The sequence below is a fragment of the Myotis lucifugus genome, unplaced genomic scaffold (genome assembly GCF_000147115.1).
Source record: "Myotis lucifugus unplaced genomic scaffold, Myoluc2.0 scaffold_5, whole genome shotgun sequence".
In the NCBI taxonomy this organism is placed as follows: domain Eukaryota; kingdom Metazoa; phylum Chordata; class Mammalia; order Chiroptera; family Vespertilionidae; genus Myotis; species Myotis lucifugus.
The window spans coordinates 1,626,048-1,638,285 of NW_005871053.1; the positions used below are offsets into that span (position 1 = coordinate 1,626,048).

Consider the following 12,238-nt stretch of genomic DNA (forward strand, 5'->3'; position numbering starts at 1 on the left):
ATAGATAAATATTAGAAATCTTTCATTTTTTGTCCTCCCAAATATTGCAATAAAAAAGGTAAAAAAGAAATAAATGATCGATGATTAAACTGAATCAATACTGATGGAGTGCGTCAAGAAGGGATGGGGTGATGGAGTGTGGAGGATGGAGGGATGGGGGATGGCACCGTGGGGTGTTCCTCTCTCCCCTTATCCAGTGTTGTGATTAGAAGCTGAGGTAATGTATGACATGAGGTCTGGGAGTGCAATGCTGTTGCTGGGGGCAGGGGGCTGAGTGCCTGAGCCCACGGGGTCTGCTCTGCTGCAGACCACCCAGCGCCCCCCGCCTACCTGTCCAGGGCGCTCCTGCGGATCCGCTCGCCCTCTCTCTGCAGCTGCCGCGTGTGATGCTGGATTTTCTTCTCCCAGAACACCTTCAGCTCCTCTGCGTCAGAGACCACCCGTCCTGGGTGCTTTGAAGTGTAGCTTTTACTCATTTCCTGGAAGAGGGAACATTTACAAGACCCAACAGTTTTGTGCTGTGTTCTGAGCACAGGGGAGCCAGGAGAGCCGGCAGGCGAACAATAAAGATGCAGGCTCGGCCCCACACGTCGGCCTGTGCCTGGCACGCTAGCCCCTCAGTTGTACATTTGATAGAACGTGGTCAAGCGAGGCTCACTGACGTTCACGTCCCCCCGTTCTTTTGCACTGAAATGACCCGAGATGAGGACATCAGTGGTCTCAGAACACAAACCCGGAACCTGCAAGACCGTCTGTACCATCTGTACCGCAGGAACTGCTCTGACAGCTGCTCTGCAGAGAGCGCACCCCTTAACGCCGCATCGGGAGCCCGCGGGCAGGCTGTCCCCATCACCTGCCCCGTTGTGCGCCTGCCCGGCCTGGCCCCAGGCCTGTGGACACCCACCCTGTGCTCCTGGAGGAGGTGATGGGAGGCCCTGGTTGTCCGAGGGAAGGAGGTGCCTGTTGTCTGCAGCTGCCTGAGCCCTGCCCTGGGCGTGAACTCCGACCTCAGGGCTCAGGGGGAAGACAGGGCGCCTTCCCTGCTGCTCTCGGGACTGCGCTTTACCGCTGCCTGCTGTCCAATGGGAAGTGTGGGCCGTTTCCCAGTTGGGGGCCATCGCCCTGTTGGGGGGCACAGGAAGGTTCGGACCGGCTCAGGCCACGCTGGGTGATGTCAAGCCGGTGTTGCGGTGGCTGTGATTGTCAGCCCTGGACACAGGCGCGTGGCCAGGTGCGGGCCCCTCCCGCCCTCCCAGCCCTCCCAGCCCTCCCAGACCTGCTCTTTCCCAGGAGGCGCTGAGCACACACATCTGCGCTGAGTGAAGCTGCCGGCGAATTAAAGGAAGGAAACCGGCTGAGATGGTGCTGACTGTGGGCTTTGCTCTGCGGCTGGCAGGGCGGGGGCGGGGGGTGCTCTCGGGCCCACTCCAGAATCTGGGCAGGAACCGCCCCCCCCCCACGCCCCCAGAGAAATGGGTTCATTGAAACCGAGTGGAAAGAAGCCGAGACCAGCTGCTCCTGGCTCAGCCCCTGAGCAGCCCCAGACCTTCTCAGGTGAGAAACCACAGGTCAGGGGCCCGGAGAGCCAGGAGGGCACAGCGAGGAGACACCTGGAGGCAGGTGAGCCGTGGACAGGTGAGCACCAGCGGCTTCTCCGCCGGGGCATTCGCATCACCAACCCGAGAGGGAAAAGCTATAAGCAAAGTGGAATTCCCCTCAGACAGAGCTTACGTTTCAGTCGCTTCTCACCCAAACCGGAGACCTCCTGGGCAGCAGGCGCTCTCGGTGCCGTCCCCGTCCCCGTCCCCGGCGCGTGCCTAGGTGCCTCCGGGCGCTTCCTCTTATATGAGTTTGGTGGCCGGTCTTGGCGTCAGCTCGGTGCCGGAAAGGCGACCTGCCTTCAGTCTGGCCGCGGCCCCTGGAGACCATCTGGCTCCCGCACGCACTCACTGGTGGGCACGCGTCCTCCGCTCCTCGCCCGGGAGCCGGAGGGCAGCTCGGCGACTCTCTCTGCCAGACTGCCGGCAGGGACAAGAGCGCTCCTCTCTCTCTCTCTCTCTCTCTCTCTTTTAAAAATAGGTTTTTATTGATGCTTTAGAGAGAGGAAGGGAGAGGGATAGAGACATAGAAACATCAGTGATGAGGGAAACATCATCGGTCGGCTGCCTCCTTCTGGGGATCGAGCCCACAGCCCGGGCATGTGCCCGATGGGAATCGAACATCAAACCCTGGGTTGACGCTCAACCACTGAGCCACACCGGCCGGGCAAGAACGCCTTCTCTCGATGGCGAATCCCAAGAAGCCTCATAGATTGAGGTTTTTAAAAAAGCAGCCGGTGTCCGAGCCCCTTGATGTTAGTATGTAGCGGAGGGTTGTCTGAAGGGATGGTCTGTGAAGAATACAGTGGTTATGCTTCTGGGAAGGCAGCGCAACTGCAAGTAGCTGTTTTCTTATTTTAAGACTATTGTGAAGTGTTATGCTGAGTGTGTGCTACTTGTAGAACCTGGAAACCAGAGCTAAGGAGGGAGTTTGGGAGAACGCCTTTGGCCCCTCAGGCGACGCTTTAACTCTGCATGTCCCCTGAGCTTCCCAACTCCCGCGAACGGATCAGGAGCACCACCGGCACCGAAGAAACCTAGTCTGTCACTCCGAATAGACTTCCCCCCCAGCCCCCAAATCGAATAAGGCAGCCAAGGTCGAGTGTCTGCAGAGCTGAAAACTGGACCCCTCACCTCCTCTGCCCGGGCTCCCAGGGTCGCAGCTGGGATCCTGACTGGCTCCTGTCCTCTGTCTGCCGTGTGCCCGCCTCCTGCCACCCACACACGGCGCGCCCGGGCCCCTACCTCGGTGTCTTCCTCGGTGTCCGGACGTGGTCCTGATGTCCAGGGGAGACAGTGCCCCGACAGTCGCTGCCGCTGCATGTGCAGCACAGACTCCTGGGACAGGGTGCACACCTGCCAATCCCGCCATCGGGGTGGGGGCAGTGTGGTCTGGACCAGGGATGGAGGCCACCGGGGGCTTGTCCAGGAGATGGAGATGCACAGAACGTGGGTAGAACCCCACCCGTCTGGCAAACAAGATGCAGAAGCCAGCACAGCGCGTCTCCCGCACCTGCAGACGCACAGCCCGCGTCCTGAGGAGGGCGTTGGCGCTGGTCTCCGCGGGCTGGCCCACAGCCCAGGGACAGGGACCCTCCCCTCGGCATCGGGGAGGGGCAGGCGATCCCGTGCTAATGTATTTGTAAACCAGGTGATACTGTGACTGGTGAGCAGCCACAACAATGACTGTTTTGTTTAGAAGGGTCCCTAACACATGTCCCCACACCTCGAGGTTGGAGGGTGCTCTGTGGAGAGCAGCCTTGAGGAGCGTGTGGCCCTGTGGGTGGCGGCAGCTTTCTGAGCAAGGACGACTGGTGGGAGACCAGGAAGCTGCTCTGCACTCAGGTCCCCTCAAGAGCAGCTGGTTCCCCTTTAAACCAGAGAACCGGCACCTCCACAGCCCCTGGGCAGTAACCCCCCAACAGGGGACCCAGGACACTAACTGGCCTTCAGGTGTGGGGAGGCCCGAGTGGCCCCTGAGGCTGTGGCCCAGGCTCCCCCTCCTCCCCATGCTGTGCTCAGGGGCTCCCAGGCGGGCCCCCGGGTTTCCGTGGCCCTGTCTCCCGGGGACCTGTGGTCCGTGTGCCAGAGGCTGACATCTCCCCGTGCACATTGCCCTGCACAGTGCGCTGGCCGCCCCTTGTCACCATCAGAGCCTCCCTGGGTGAAGCACTCTGGTTCTTGCTGACATAATTCAGAGAAACCAGCAAAAACGGAGTCTCAAAGAACAGCTCCTTGGACAGTGGGCGGGGGGGCGGGGGTGTCATGAACAGACAGACGGTCTGCCCTGGAGGTGCCGCTACTGCAGGAAGTCTGTGGTTTCCTGCAGGGACCCGGGCCCTGCTCAGGTCTTCCCGACATGCTCGGCGAGGTCCTGCTTGGCCATCCCTTGTCCCTCTCTCAGACCCCAGCCCAGCCCTCCCCCCCCAGAACTTGTCCCACTGGAATGCCGCTCCAGGGGCAGGGGGTCACTACTGTGGGCTTGGGCTGCGACCCTCTGTGGCAGGAGCCAGCGTGTGACTGGGCTTCTGCTATCACCGCCTTCAGTCCCTCCCCAGCCCTCCCCTCTGGTCCCGGTGTGACTGGCTGACTGTCCCATGGGGAGGAGCTCTCACCTGTTCACAGGAACTGGGGAGGGGCTGTGCCCAGGTACGGGGTGTCGGGCTGGCGGGTGCAGGTCTCTCAGCTCCAGGCTGCCATGGGAGCCTGTGGTGTGTGATGACAGTGCCCATGTGTCCCCTCAGATCCTGTGGCAGAGCAGGGCCCCCCCAGGGCAAGAGCAGGAGTGAGCAGGAGCGTGTGGCCCCCCAGGCGGTGCCCGCCTCCCCGTGCACCTTTGTGCGTTTGTTGTTGTTGTTTTATAAATATATTCTTATTGATTTCAGAGAGGAAGGGAGAGGGAGAGAGAGATAGAAACATCAATGATGAGAGAGAATCATCCATCGGCTGCCTCCTGCACACCCCCCACGGGGACTGAGCCGGCAACCTGGGCATGTGCTCTGACCAGGAATCAAACCGTGACCTCCTGGTTCATAGGTCAGTGCTCAACCACCGAGCCACACCAGCGGGGCCCTTTGTGCGTTTTAGAGAGCTTAGGGGTGACCTCCTGGAGCTTGGCTGGGCTGCAGTGTCCCCTGGGAGCCCCAGGTGCACCCTGTCCCCTCTTCCCTCCACACACCCCTGTGGGCCGGCCATCCCACCATGGAGGGGGTTACCGTGTGGTCCCCACCATCTCCTCTGGCCCTCTCTGGGAAAGGATGGCGACCTGCAGCATCTTAGAGTGGAGCTCCCATCCCCCTCGGGGCAACGCTCCGGACCTTTAGCCCCTGAGGACCCTCTGGGAGGGGGAGCACAGGGGCGGGGGCACAGCCTGCAGAGCCCGCGAGGCCACCGCAGAGGCCGCGGAGGCAGCTTTCGCCAGCTCGTGAGCAGGCCAGCTGCACAGACGGGTGGGACCTCTGCACCCACGTCCCTGCCCAGTGGCCACCACGGGGCCTGGCAGGATGTCTGTTTTCTGCACAGTCACGCTCTCGTGTGCTGTGCGCTCGGGCGAGCCCTCCCGGGGCCGGCACTGGCCACCGTCACCCACAGGCTCACCCTGAGCCCAGCCCTGGTTCACAGGGGAGCCTCCGGGTCCTTCCCTGGTGACAGGTGAGGAGCCCGGGTGAGGAGCAGGTGTGGAATGTATAGCACGTGGCTGTTTGTACATTTGCATCGAGAATTCTGTGACCGACTTTCTAAAACAGCCGTGGGCAAACTACGGCCTGTGGGCCGGATCCGGCCCGTTTGAAATGAATAAAACTAAAAAAAAAAAAAAAAAAAAAAGACCGTACCCTTTTATGTAATGATGTTTACTTTGAATTTATATTAGTTCACACACACACTCCATCCATGCTTTTGTTCCGGCCCTCCGGTCCAGTTTAAGAACCCATTGTGGCCCTCGAGTCAAAAAGTTTGCCCACCCCTGGTCTAAAACCTTGGACGGCAGTCACCTCCGGGGAGTGGAGGCCAGGAGTCGGGGCGGGTGGGAGGCAGGAGACTTTTCATTGTACACGTACTGGCACAAACTTGTTTAAACGGGTATATGCGTTATTTTCTTGTGATAAGAATAACCTAAGAGCTGGGGAATCCCTGAACAAAATGATGCCTTTGGGAATGGGACTGTACTATATGAGTTTTAGAATATGCTAAGAAGCATAAGGAGAATGTATCCACAGCTCATCTTGACATTCGACCACCAAATGTGCGCTTTCCTCATTTCTCTCTGGGTCTCTCTTCTTCCATTTGCCATCCCCCCCCCCAGGAGAAAAGACACGTTGTTTCCATCTTATTTCCCAGTAACTCAGCATGTCTGCCCTGCTACTCTCAACTCTTCCTAGATGCTCAAACCTGCACAGTGTCTGACGTGTGCACGCTTTAGGGTTCACCTCACATGATTGGGTATTTAGACTGATTCCAATTTCTCGCCCCTATTTTTAACTCTGCAATGAATTTGTACTCAGTCCTCTTCTTGTATTCCAGGCTATTGACTTATCTGGTAGCGCGTCCTACAGGTGGAATTCAGCTCCGCGGGTGGAGATATTTTTAAGGCTCTGTGCACCGTGCCAGTTGCTCTATTAGTCCCTGTGGGGACGCCAGCGGGGAGGAGGGGCCAGAGGGAGTGACTGTGCTTTAACCTGAGAGGAATAAATTGGGATAAGTTGTTAAGACAGTGACTATTATCTTCTGTCCACCTGAAGATTTTTTGAAAAATAGAGTAACATAAAAATATGGTTTGCTTGATTTAAAGGAATAGAGTGACGGGGAGGCAGCAGGCCCCTGGCTTGAGGTCCTGGACCTGGCGTGTGTCTGGCTGCAAGGACCTCTGCATGATGCAGGACTATTGTTAAAGCCCGGGGTCCCGTTCGGATGTGCCACTAGCCTCGTCAACAGGCACCCGTTGGGCCCTCACTGACCCCGGCCTCCAAGGAGCTCTGTCCCTCATCTGTCTGACCCCAGATCACAGGCGGGGCTCCCGTGCTGAGGGCCCCCAGGCGAGTGCTGTAGGCTGGACCAGCTTCGCAGCCCAGGCAGGGTCATTGGCTCAAAAAGCGACCCTCCCTCCCCGAGGTGCTGCGTTCCTGCCGGCAACAGAGCACGGGCATCGTCTCCCTTTGCTCACCTTTGCTCATTTCATCTTAATTTTCTCATAGCTGCTGTAACCTGCTTGTCACCAAGGTCTTTTTAAATATATATATTTTTTATTCATTTCAGAGAGGAAGGGAAAGGGAGAGATAGAAACATCAGTGATGAGAGAGAATCATTGATCGGCTGCCTCTTGCACGCCCCACACTGGGGATCGAGCCCACAACCCGGGCATGTGCCCTGACCGGGAATCGAAGCCATGACCTCCTGGTTCACAGGTCGATGCTCAGCCACTGAGCCACACCGGTGGGCGCCAAGGCCTTTACAGCTTGACATCTGACTGTTCAGACAGCTGCCACCTGTTGCTCATCTCTTTTATCGCTGGCTTGGGCCTCTGCACACTGACTTGTAAATACGCACCTAAGGTCTCGGTCAAGTCAATGACTGCAGCTTCCGTCTGAAGGAGCAGAACGGTTTACATTTAGTGGCAGAAACGAATGTTTGGGTTGAAGTTCTTTCAAAGAGAGAGAGAGACTCCCATAGTGAGTGTTGAAACCACAGACATCTGTATTAAAAAAATAGATCAATCTTCCTTTTAGTGTTTATTCTGACAAATGTTATATGCGCGCAGAGAGGGTAAGACACAAACACTAATAAACTGCTGTTCATGTCTTTAAATTCCTTTCATTCTCAAAGAAGCTAGTGAACTGAAATGTAACAGGTGCCTGGTTGAGCCGATTGTTTTGTGTGTGTTTTTGTGTCACGGAAACTCTAATTTTTGGACACTGGGAGCTGTTTTGGGTAGGTGATTCTGGGAGCCTGGCTCCGCGTACAGGGGTGGACAGCTCTCTGTGAAATCCTCCCCGGAATTCTGCGGAGTCTCCCGGCCCAGCTTCTCAGCAACCAGCCCTTGTTTTCTCCTCCCCCGGGGGGTTTTTAGGGGCCAAATTTTTTTGGTCCCCAAAATGGGGCCCCCGAATCCGGGTTTTTTGGGGGGAAGCCCTTCAACCCCCCCCTTTGGGCCAAAAAGGGGGCGGCCCGGGGGGCCCGGGAACCCACAGGCTCCCCTGCGGGTTCAGAAAAGCAAAAAACCAACCCAAAGCCCGGGGGCCCAGGGACCCCCCCCCCGGGCCTCCCCCCCCCCACTTCCCGGGCCCCGAGGTCCCTGTTTGAGAATGGGGGGACCCCCCCCCCCGCCCCCCCCCCCCCCGTCTCAGTTCCGGGTTCAGATTGTAAAGGGGTGTGGAGGGCGCAGCGGGACCCACCACCAGTGTGTTCTAGTTCAGGAGGTGCCTGAAATAGTCTGTATAGCCAAACAGATTTTCCTAAATTCCCCAGTTTATAAAAGTGTGACATGTATTTGAGACATGTATTATTTAATTCCTACTACTTAAGCTATTTTTTAAAAAAATTTGTGAACATTTTGGTATTTTATAATCCGTGTTCCATTATATTGTGATACTTGGTAAACTCGCTATTTGAAGTGATTCTATTTTTTATTTATTTTTATTTTTTGAAAGGAGGACTGGGTGTTTATTTCCATGCCCGAGCCAGCACAGACCTGGTCGACAGTAGAACTAGAGGGCCAAGAGGGAAGGCAGTGGCAGATGAAGCCGGGCCCTTGTGCCAGGCGGGCAGCCAGGGCCAGGCCAGCAGGAGGCTCAGGACAGGAGCAGTAAAGAGGTGGGCCAGGCAGGCAAAAGCTGGAGGCACCAGGGGTGCCCTGGGCAGGAGGAAGAGAGAGAGAGGCAGAGAGGACAGCTGGCCAGTCAGCGCCGGGCCACGACTGCACGTGTGCAGAGCGCTGGGGGTGCCAGTCCCGGAGGCGGGTGTAGCGTGGGCTCTGCAGCTCCAGGACACACATTTCCCTTGACTTCTTCAGGTGCTCCTCATCCGGGTCTTGCATGAACTCGGTGCCTGTGAGGTGGGCAAGGATGCGGAAGGAACGGGATTGGCCGTTCCGGGCCGTGGCCGCCAGTCTTCGTGTCTTCCATCAGCCGCTGCTTGCTGGCGTCTGGGACCAGCGGTCATATCGGCTGTCCATTGTGCTGTGGGGTGCTGTCAGCCAGCAGGGGCGCCCAGGAGGGCTGCGCTGTCTTGTTGAGGGAAGTGCTGGGTGCAAAGGTGTATCCGGGGGTCCCAGGCAGGGGCCAGGGCCTTCCAACGTTTGCTCTGAGCCGGCTGGGCCCTGCTGAGACCCAGGCTGAGGCGCTCCCCACAGGCTGGGATCTTGTTTTGGGCTTCCATGTGCGTAAGGCCTCCAGCATTCTCGCCATCGATACTCGGCACCCAGTCGCCAACAGCTACCCCAGCCTGTGCAGCTTTGCCTCCAGGCGTGAGGCAAAGGGAGAGGGAGAGGGGCACATTGAAGTCCTTGCCCCTTGCAGCCGAAAGCCCCAAGGGGCTGGTCCCTTCGGTACCACCTTGAAGGCCTCCATGGTGCCTGCCCCTGTTCTGTCCTGCCGGGCACTGCTCGCCGGCCGGCTCCAAGGAGCCGCCTTGGGATCGGCCACCGTGTTCTGCTGAAGTGATTTTAGATTCACATCAGGTAAGCCAAAGAGAAGAGAGGTCCTCACAGCTTTTCACCAGGAACCTCAGTGCCAACGTCTCCCGTCACCAGCACCCCCACTTCTGACATCAAAGCTGAAGAGCTAACACTGCTTAATGCTCTCAACTCAGCCACAGTCTTTACTCAGCTTCACCAGTTTCTCACTGACACCCTCTCTCTGTCCCGCTCTCTGTCCAGGATCCAACCGGGTCCCACACTGCCTAGTCCCGTCTCCTCAGGCCGTGCCATCTGGGACGCTTCGGTCCTTCCCGGGCCTTACAACTTGGATGCTTTGGGGGGTACAGGTCAGGTATCTTGAAGAATGTTTCTTAACTGGGTTTGTGTGATGTTTTCTCAAGATTAGCTGGGTGCTATGCTTCCCCTCCCAAGAACCTAGACTCGATGTTTGTCCTTCTCAGGTCATAACATTAGGTCTACCGAAGACCAATCCATCTCCCTGACGGTGATGTTGACCTCAATTACATTTGTGCTCCACTATACTAGTAATTACTATTTTCCCCTGGTGGTGATGCAAATACCCATTTCTCCTGACGTTTAGCATCCGTACGGAGCTTTTCCTGCAAGAATAATTACTGTGGCATGTTGATTTTCTATGACTCTCTTCTTTTAACAGTTATTTTTAAATTAAACTTATTGGGATGACACTGTTTAGTGACAAGTGTCAGGGTACAGTTCTATAACACATCACCTAAATAGTGCACTGTGAGCTCACTCCCACAGTCCTGTCTCCTTCCATCACCATGCATCTGACCCCTTCACCCTCTCCACCCTTCCTCACCCCCTTTTACATTTAATTGGCATTGTTTTGTTGGAACAGGCTGTCCCTTCTCTCCCATTTACTTATTTGTTCAAAAATTTTTCTATCAATATGGACTCACGGATGTTTATCCTAGGGTTATAGTCCAATACAATTATTCTTTTTTGTTTAAATTGTCCCAGATTTGGCCAACCCAGGGTAGCTCCTGTGCCCTTTCAATAAGCCCTGACCATGGACAAATTAGCATGACAACTTAAATTTTTTTTTTAATAATCCTATTAAGCTTTGTCAGGGTAACTACTTCAGAGGAATTACACAAGACATATCAAAACTCGTGGGATGCAGCTAAATGATTGCTTACAGGGAAATTTATTCCTTAGGTCAGTGGTCGGCAAACTGCGGCTCGGCAAACCGCGGCTTGTGAGCCACATGCGGCTCTTTAGCCCCTTGAGTGTGGCTCTTCCACAAAATACCGGCTCTTCCACAAAATACCAACTTCTGTGCATGGGCCATGAAGTTTCAATCGCACTGTATGTGCGCACCCACACGTGGTATTTTGTGGAAGAGCCACACTCAAGGGGCCAAAGAGCCGCATGTGGCTGGCGAGCCGCAGTTTGCCGACCATGGCCTTAGGTAAATGCATTAGGTGAGAAGACTGAACAGCAATGATCTACGTTTCCGTCTCAAGAATCTAGAAAAAGAACAGGAAATAGAAACAGAAAAAGAAGAAAGGAAGAAATAATAATTATAAGAACTTCTTTTTAACCTCTGGCATATCAATTTTCTATTCAGTGATTTCTACTGTTAATTATATTATTTCAACCAACTTGAGTCTGGCATAACCTTGAAATCAAAACTTGACAAAGGCTTTTAAATAAAGGAAAACTGCAGCCCTTTCCCTCTGATGATAGCAATAAAAAAATTCTAAACAAGAAATTGGCCAAATTATATACATAATGCATCATGACGCAGAGGGGTGTTTCCAGGGATAGAAGGTGGTTTAACAGCACGAAGGAGAAAATCCATGGCAATAGCCACGGAAAAGGCACTGACATTAAGAAAACTCCATTTATTGTAAAAATTTTTAGCAAACTGTAGGAATAAAAGGGAACTTTTGTAACTTGATAGAGTGTATGTGAATTCCTGCTGCAAACATCATTTTAATGGTAAATTAGTTAATGCATGCTTATTAATGGTGTCATAGGTAAGAAAAAATGCATGAGGATTTGAAAAGAAAGCATTTCTCAATGATGTGATTGTGTACATAAAAATATAATTCATTAAAAATTCTTAAAATTAATGATACAGATCATTATTATGAAAACCAGTTGGCCCTGGCTAGGTGGCTCAGTTGGTTGGAGCATCATCCCATACACCAAAAGGTTGTGGGTTCCATCCCAGTTGGGGCACGTATGGGAGGCAACCGATTGATGTTTCTCTCTCTCTCTCTCTCTCTCTCTCTCTCTCTCTCTCTTCTCTCTTTCTCTCTTTCTCTCTCTCTCTCATATCTTCAGGTGAGGATTAAAAACAAACAAAACAAAAAATACAAACTGAACATTTAAAAAATCTCGACTACAAATTCAATGCAATCTGAATTACTATGCCAGAAAGTTATTTTCTTGGAAATGAACAAGCTTCTTTTAAAACGTGTGTGGTAGTCAGCCTCTGAGATGACCCTGGTGACCACCTCCTGCTGCCCATGTCCTGTGTGACCCCTCCCTTACGTGTGGGCCGCCCAGTGATTTACGCCTAATGAATGGAATGTGGCAAAGTGATGGATGCCACTTCTGCAGTTAGGTGACAAAAAGCCGAGACTTCTGTCTTGGGTTCCCTGTGGCACTGCCTCTGGGATGGCAAGCTGTCTTGTCACGAGGACGTTCAAGCAGCCTGTCAAGTCCGCGTCCCACGTGGTGAGGGACCAAGCTTCCAGCAACCACACAGTGAGTTCTGAAGGGAACAGTGAGCCTTCAGAAGTGCCCTCAGACGGGCACAAAGCTGGGCTGCAGCCTCTGAAGAAACCCTGAACCAGACACCCAGGTCCCGACCCACAGAAATACAGTGAAATAAACAACAAGCACATACAATTTGTTTAAAGCTGTATTTACTAGCCCCAGCCCTGTCCCACAATACTCTTGGGCTAACTGCATACCCAAATAGTTTAACAGCCTTATTAAAAACATGACATTCAGA

The 12,238-nt window shown here is 54.3% G+C and overlaps 1 long non-coding RNA gene and 1 pseudogene across 1 annotated transcript in view; both read right to left on the reverse strand.

The window, feature by feature from the left end:
- Positions 1–1,916, reverse strand: part of LOC106694645 — a 4,186-nt gene extending 2,270 nt beyond the window's left edge. The window contains exons 1-2 of the long non-coding RNA XR_001345679.2: positions 1,732–1,916; positions 331–479 (exon numbers count right to left, since the gene is read on the reverse strand). This is a non-coding gene — a long non-coding RNA (uncharacterized LOC106694645). The remainder of the gene's footprint in view (positions 1–330; positions 480–1,731) is intronic.
- Positions 1,917–7,044: 5,128 nt separating this feature from the next.
- Positions 7,045–9,288, reverse strand: LOC102438669 (annotated as a pseudogene).
- Positions 9,289–12,238: the final 2,950 nt, after the last annotated feature.